The sequence below is a fragment of the Delphinus delphis genome, chromosome 16 (genome assembly GCF_949987515.2).
Source record: "Delphinus delphis chromosome 16, mDelDel1.2, whole genome shotgun sequence".
Lineage (NCBI taxonomy): Eukaryota > Metazoa > Chordata > Mammalia > Artiodactyla > Delphinidae > Delphinus > Delphinus delphis.
In genome coordinates this window covers 6873400-6881540 of record NC_082698.1, presented here as the reverse complement: position 1 = coordinate 6881540, position 8141 = coordinate 6873400, and the positions used below count along the sequence as shown (strand labels likewise).

Here is an 8141-nt window from a genome sequence, read left to right as displayed (position 1 = left end):
GGGGAGGTGAACTTGGAAAAGCTACTGTGACAGGGGGAGGTGAGGGGGCATCAGAGGCAGACACTCAGGAGTCGAGACCTTGAGAACCCCCAGCCCCGCCTGCCCAGGAGCACCCCAAGGAGAGTCAGGCGGTTTAATTCGGGCACAGCAACATCATCTGCAACGTTAAACTCAAGCTTTTAATTGGACTTCTATAGTTTCCTGGTTTTGTTTGTATTGAATCTTTAAATTTGCTTTGGTTTTTATAGATGTATAAGAGCTATAACCATAAGGAAATTGTACCTAATTTATGTTTGCACATATCTGAGTAATATTATAATAAAAAGAATTAAGGTCAACCCAAGGAATTCATGAAGTTTTGTTCTAGATGGAGAAAAACCAGCCTCTGCTCTGTCTTGCTTCCCGGTTTCACTCCTGCCAGGACCTACCAAGGACAATGTGCTCTCACCCCACTTTGCGGGGAGGAAACCTTGTCCCCAGGAAGGCAGGTAAGTTCCCAAGTGACATCACACAGGTGGTTTATAGGAGAGCTGCGAGGACCCACCAATCGGTCAGGACTCCAAGCAGTATGGGGCAGAAAACTCAATTCAAACCAGCTAAAAATTTAAAGGGAATTTATTGGTGCATATGACTACATAAATCAGGAGTAAAGCTTACTTTGGGTTGGTTTTGTTATGGGGTTCAGTATATGACCAGGACTTGGGTTACCTCTTCTTCTTAGCTCCTCCACTATTTCCCAGGTCAGCTTTGTCCCCAGGGTCCCAAGATGGCCAACAGCAGCTTCCTGGACTTGGTGCTTCTCCACTCAAGCCCAGTGGGGACATAGCAGCCTAGAGGAAACCCCCATGCACCCTCTTGGCTCTGACTGGGCTGCATGCCCATATCCAAAGCAACCCTAGACCCAGGGGAAAATGTGCGCTAGTTGCCTTACATCTAGGTTATGTGCTCCTCTCAGAGCCAGGAGCGTGGATAAGGCCACCAGAAGTGCATGGACTGGGGGTGACATTCCCCAGAAGGGAACTGCGTGAAGTTACTGAGAAAAGAGTAAATGGAGGCTGGACACAAACCTAACAGACGTTAATGTGAAAAAACACAGTGGTTGCAAGCTCTTATCTGAGTTTTTATCCCAACTCTACCACTTTTCTTGTTGTGCAACCTTGAGCATCTTGACTTCTCAATACCTCAGTGTCTTCAGCTGTCAAATGCGGATCATGATAATATCTATATCTTAGTGTTTGGGGGGCAGGGTAAAAATTAAATCAGATAATACTGATCAGCCCAGCATCTGGGAAATAGAAGTCCTCACCAAATGTCAGCTGTTATTCACACCAGTTTTTAATCTGGTCCCAAAACACAGAGGCCAATAGTGAGGATAATAATGTCCAGGGTAAGGGCTGGTGGGGGATCCTGAGCTTGACAGGTGAAAAACCTGTACTTACTCAGAAGAAATACACCTCGCTCATCCCCTAATCATAAAACCTCTTAAAACTGGTGTTGGTGGAATAAACAAATGAAACTTAATTTAACTTAAAAGCTGTTGCACAGCAAAGGAAACCATCAACAAAACGGAAAGACAACAACTGAATGGGAGAAAATATTTGCAAATGATATGACTGATAAGGGCTTAATATCCAAAATATATAAACAGCTCATACAACTCAATATCAAAGAAAACAAACAACCCAGTGAAAAAAAAATAGGCAGAAGACCTGAATAGATATTTTTCCAAAGAAGACATACAGATGTGCAACAGGTACATGAAAATATGCTCAACATCACTAATCATCAGAGAAATGCAAATCAAAACCACAATGAGATATCACCTCACACCAGTCAGAATGGCTATCATCAAAGAGTCTATAAATAACAAATGTTGGCAAGGATGTGGAGAAAAGGGAGCCCTCCAACACTGCTGATGGGATTGTGAATTTGTGCAGCCATTATGAAAACAGTATGGAGGTTCCTCAAAAAACTAAATATAGAACTACTATATAATCCAGCAATTCCACTCCTGGGTATATAACTGAAGAAAATGAAACACTAATTTGAAAGAATACATGCACACCAATGTTCATAGCAGTATTATTTACAATTGCCAAGATATGGAAGCAACCTAAGTATCCATCAACAGATGAATGGATAAAGAAGATATGACATATATATATATAATATATATATACACATATATAACATATACACAATGGAATATTACTCAGCCATAAGAAGAGTGAAATTCTGCCATTTGTAACAACATGGATGGACCTAGAGGGTATTATGCTTCATGGGTATTATTAATTAGTATTATGCTTAGAGGGTATTATTATGCTAAGTCAGACAGAGAAAGACTATATAAATACTCTATGTTATCACTTATATGTGGAACCTAAAAAAAAAAACCACAAACAAATGAATGTATATAACAATACAGAAACAGACGCAGATATAGAGAACAAACTAGTGGTCACCAGTGGGGAGAGGGAAGGAGGGAGGGGAAAGAGAGGAGTATGGGATTAAGAGATGTAAACTACTACGTATAAATCAGATAAGCAACAAGGATATATTGTACAGCACAGGGAAATATAGTCATTATTTTGTAATAACTTTAAATGGAGTTTAATCTATAAAAATATTGAATCACTATGTGGTACACCTGAAACTAATATAATATTGTAAATCAACTATACTTATGTTAAAAAAGTGGGGTTGGTGGCAAGGTTTCCTTAAAGGTGGAGAAGTTCAGGTTCATAGATGTCCTGTGTCAACAACGCAATGCATGCCCCTGTGTGGGCGGGTGTGCATGGGTGTGTGCATGTATGTAGAACATGTGTGTGAGTATATGGACATGTGAGAGTGTGTGTGTGTGTGTGTGTGTGTGTGTGTGTGTGTAGGGGATCTGGAATAGTGATTTTTTAAAAATTGGGGTATAGTTGCTTTACAATGTTGTGTTAGTTTCTGCTAGTTTCTGCTGTACAATGAAGTGAATCAGCTATACATATACATATATCCCCTCCCTCTTGGACCTCCCTCCTACTGCCCCCCATCCCACCCATCTAGGTCACCACAGAGCACCAAGCTGAGCTCCCCGTGCTATACAGCAGGTTCCCACTAGCTATCTAACTTACACATGGTAGTGTCTATATGTCAATCCCAATCTCCTGATTCATTACCCCTTCCCCCCACCTCCCGGTGTCCACACATCTGTTCTCTACGTCTGTGTCTCTATTCCTGCCCTGCAAATAGGTTCATCTGTACCATTTTTCTAGGAATAGTGATTTGAGGTCCTCAGAGCAAGCTCAGTTTTGGAACCACGCAGGTAAGAGGATACCAAAGGGCAGGTGGTCTGTGGGGACAAAAGCCTATGAACCCTGGAAACTGCCAGAGGCAAACGTATGGCTCAGGGACCCCCAGGCCTCGCCTTTCTCCCTCCCAGTGAGGCTGTGATCTTGCTGCTACTGACTCTGGTTCAAGGACCAGAAGGACCCCAGGTGTAAAACTGTCCCTTAAACAGAAGTGACTGGAGAGAATGTGTGAGTCTCTCAGCATGTGGTGGGAATCTGAGTATAAACAGGCAGTGGAGTAGCAGGAATTCCTCTGTTTTCTTTGCAACTCTGTTGGGACCCAGCTGTGCCCTGCAGGGAATGAGGTGAATGGGAAAGGCCAAAACCCAAATCCAAACCCCAAACCAAAGCAAACAGCAAAATCTTTGCCAGTGCACTTCGCACCTGCTTCTGCTCTGTGGAGCTGCCCCGCTCCTCACACCAGGTTCTGAATCCTGGGGACTTTTACCAGGGTGTGTGTGTGTGCGTGTGTGGTGTGTGTGTGTGTGTGTGGTGTGTGTGTGTGTGTGTGTGTGTGGTGTGTGTGTGAGTGTGTGTGTGTGTGTGTGTCACTCCCTTGGCTGCCGAGGCAGTATCTTTCCCTAGGCTGCATGGGGTGATGTGCCAATGAGCAATATTCCTTAGGATGGGGACAGAGAACACTCTTCAGCCTTGTTCATCTGTAAAAAGGATGTTCTGTTTCAACTAGTTCCAGGTGATCACAGAAATTCACCAAGGTGATTTAGATGCCTTAAACATTCTGTTAAAAGTTTTGGTTTTCTAGATAGGGTTCTAATTCAACCTCATGTTGAAAATTTAATTAAAAACCATGAAAAGGAAATGCAGGGAATAAATCAGTGAGGGGGCTGCTCAGGCGAGCACATCTTTTTAACGGCAGGTTTCTTTCTGATAGGCAATCTGAGGATCTGCTGCATGAAGGATTGAGAATCGTTCTTAAAGATGAAACTGCAAAAAATAATGTGTGGTAATGCCTTCTCAGAGTCATCTGATTCATAACCAGGGTAAAAATGGAAGGGCATATTACTGCTGTGCACCAAAATTTATGTAAAGAAGGTTTATCGTTGCGCATTCATAGTGCTGAAAATTGGGAAATAATCTAACTTTCTAAAATAGGAAAACAGTTAAATCATGTTATTTTCACATGCTGGTCTTTCATGTAGTTATTAAGAATCAAATTTGAAAAATATTTAATGAAAGGCAAATACCTATGACTCAATGCCCAGTTTAAAAAAGGAGGGTTCAAAACTCTGTATATTGTATGATCCCAATTTTGTGTTAAAATATACAGAGAAAAGACTGGAAGGAAATCTTTAATATGATAACAATGGAAGTGAAATGTATGTCTTCACTGCTGAGTGGGGAAATTGGTGGTATTCTTCTTTCTTCTTCATGCTTTCTTTACAAAACTTTTGCAAATGCACATATGTGTGCATATATATATATACGTGTATACATCATACATATAATGTGATATAAACATTATGTATATATCACATTTATAATCAGAAGGCATTTGTTTTTTTTTTTTAATTTGGCCATGCAGGGCAGCATGTAGGATCTTAGTTCCCTGACCAGGGATCGAACCCGTGTCCCCTACGTTGGAAGCATGGAGCCTTAACCACTGGACCGCCAGGGAAGTCCCTCAGAAGGCAGTTTTGAAGATATTCAGAATAATGGGAAATGGACACTGGGGCTACAAGTACATATTATCAGTAGATTAAGAGCTTGGACAGTTATCTTGAGAACCCTCACTGAGCTGTGGGAAAATTCAAAAAATCAAGTCTTCCTGACTCTAAAAAAGCTTCCCTTCACTCTGCCTCTTGCTGATGACTGCAAAGTTTTGCCTTCCTCCTTCCTTTTACACCGAGCCTTCTTTTTTTTTTTTTAAACTTTTTATTTTATATTGGAGTAGAATTGATTAACAGTGTTGTGTTAGTTTCAGGTGTACAACAAAGTGATTCGGTTATACATATACATGTATCTATTCTTTTTCAAATTCTTTTCCTAATAAGGTTGTTATAGAATATTGTGCAGCGTTCCCTGTGCTGTACAGTAGGTCCTTGTTGGTTATCCATTTTAAATATAGCCGTGTGGACATGTCAATCCCAAACACCCAGCCGTCCTGAGCTTCCCACGTGCACCATCTCTCTGCACCTCCGCTTCTCTGACCTGGTGGTGATTTGACTTCTACTCCTCAGCTCCATGGACAGTCTTCTCCTTTAGAACGCTGGTGACCTCCTGATGTTTGAATCCTCATTTGTCTTAGTCAGCTTGGGCTGCCGTAACAGACCCAGAACCTGGTGGCCTTAAACAACAGATACTTATTCTCACACAGTTCTGGAGGCTGGATGTACAAGATCAAGATGCTGGCAGGTTTGGTTTCTGGTGAGACCTCTCTCCCTGGTTTGCAGATAGTCACCGTCTCGTTGTGTCCTCACATGGCCTTTCCTTTGTACATGCACACTCTTTGTGTCTCTTTCTCTTCTTAAAAGGACACCAGTCCTATTGGCTTAGGGGCCCACCCTTACAACTGCATTTAACTTTACCTCCTTAAAGGCCCTATCTCCAAATACAGTTACAGTGGGAGTCAGGGCTTCAACATGTGGATTTTAGGGGGGACACCATTCAGTCCATGACACCATCCTGCCAGCACTGACAGCTCTGTGTCCACCATCTTCCACTTAGCTTCTAGGTACCATGCTCTTCTGCTTCTGTCTGCCTCTCTGGTATTTCTTCTCTAGCTTATTCACTATTATACTTTTTTTTTTTTTTGGCTGCATTGGGTCTTAGTTGCAGCATGCGGGATCTTTGCTGTGGCATGCAGGGATCTTTCGTTGTGTCACAGGGGTTTCTCTCTAGTTGTGCTGCGTGGGCTTCTCTCTAGTCGTGGCATGTGGGTTTTCTCTCTCTAGTTGTGGCGTGCAGGCTCCAGGGCACATGGGCTCTGTAGTGGCACGCGGGTTCCAGAGTGCCTGGGCTCTGTAGTTTGTGGCATGCAGGCTTCTAGTTGAGGCGTGTGAGCTCGGTAGTTGTGGTGCGCGGGCTTAGTTGCCCCGAGGCATGTGGGATCTTAGTTCCCTGACCAGGGATCAAAACTGCATCCTGCATTGGAAGGCAGATTCTTTTCCAGTGGACCACTGGGGAAGTCCCACTATTACACATTTTGAATTTGCTTCTTAAATGTTCAGGCTCCTGGGGCCCTCCCTGGCCCCGCTGTTGTCTTATCCTGAGTGATCTCATCAATCTCTGGAGGTCTGTGTGCTGATGATGCCCAAATCTCCACCTCTGACTCTCAACTTCTCTCCCCAGCTCCTGTCCCAACATTCGTACTGCCTACACCAGTCATTCTTAACTGGGGACAATTCTGTCTCGCAGGGGACATTTGGCCATGTCTGCAGATGTTTTTGGTCATCTCAGCTGGGGCTGGGGGCGCTACTGGCATCTGTGGTTGCTGCTAAACATCCTACAGTGCAGAGGACAGAATGATCCAGCCCCCAAAGTCAACAGTACTGAGGCCGAGAAACCCTAGCTACACCTTGGCTGAAAGTGTCCCCATCTCCTCTGTTTCCCAAACACGAACCTTCCTTTCCAAGCTGTGCCCCTCACACCAAGGTCATCCAGATGAATTCCCAGCTCCCACACCCTCTTCACCCACTGCCTCAGCTGGGGGATCATTTAGTCTCCCTGATGCTGCAAATTCTTTGGGCTCAAGACTCGCTCCTCTCTACATGCTGTTTTTCTGCTTCTGGAAGATCTTTTTTTTTTCAATTTGAAAAATATGTCAAAGCATACATTGGGGAAAAAAATCATCACAATCTCACACTTGATAGGTGAAGTAAAGAGCCCTTCAGTCCCTCTAATTTCACCCCTGACAGATAACCACTGATGATAGTTTGGAGTGTACCCTCCTAGTTATTTTTTCTGAAAGGATATGACTATAGACATGCACACTTAAAAAAAATAAATAGGGGCTAATCGGCGGCGTTTGCGGAGGCTGAAGAGTTTAGGGCGTCTGTACTAGTTGCTGCTTTTGGCGCGAAAAATGCTGGGTCTGGCGGCCGCAAGCCCTGCCCCGTCGAGTCGCAGGAGAAGAAGCCTCTGAAGCCCTGCTGCGCCTGCCCGGAGACCAAGAAGGCGCACGATGCGTGCATCATTGAGAAAGGAGAAGAGAACTGTGGACCCCTAATTGAGGCCCACAAGGAATGCATGAGAGCCCTGGGATTTAAGATATGAAATGGTGGTCTGCTCTGGGAATTAATAATTCCTGAAAAATGAAGAAGATTTAATAACTTTGGGAGCTCTTTGATGAACATTGATAAATTTAAAAATATTTATAACTTATTAAAAAAAAAGAGAATATCCCTGGTAAAATATAAATAAATAAATAAAAGGGAATTGTGCTATATGTATTGTTCTGCAAATCGTTTTCGTCCTTTAAAATTATATCATTTCCCAGGTCAGTATATACAGCTTTTCCTCATTCTTTCTTTCTTTCTTTTTTTTTTTTTTTTTTTTGCGGTACGCGGGCCTCTCACTGTTGTGGCCTCTCCCGTTGCGGAGCACAGGCTCCGGACGCGCAGGCTCAGCGGCCATGGCTCACAGGCCCAGCCGCCCGCGGCATGTGGGATCTTCCCGGACCGGGGCACGAACCCGTGTCCCCTGCATCGGCAAGCGGAGTCTCAACCACTGCGCCACCAGGGAAGCCCTTCCTCATTCTTTTTAACAGTATCTGGTGGTACTGTTCCGCTCTTGTAATACTACAAACTTTTGTGATGTAAAATAACATGTTCATGACTAGGACTA

At 43.6% G+C, this 8141-nt stretch overlaps 1 pseudogene; it reads left to right on the top strand.

Annotated features, from left to right (window-relative positions):
- The first annotated feature begins 7312 nt into the window (after positions 1–7312).
- Positions 7313–7724, top strand: LOC132439259 (cytochrome c oxidase copper chaperone pseudogene; annotated as a pseudogene).
- The last annotated feature ends 417 nt before the right edge of the window (positions 7725–8141 follow it).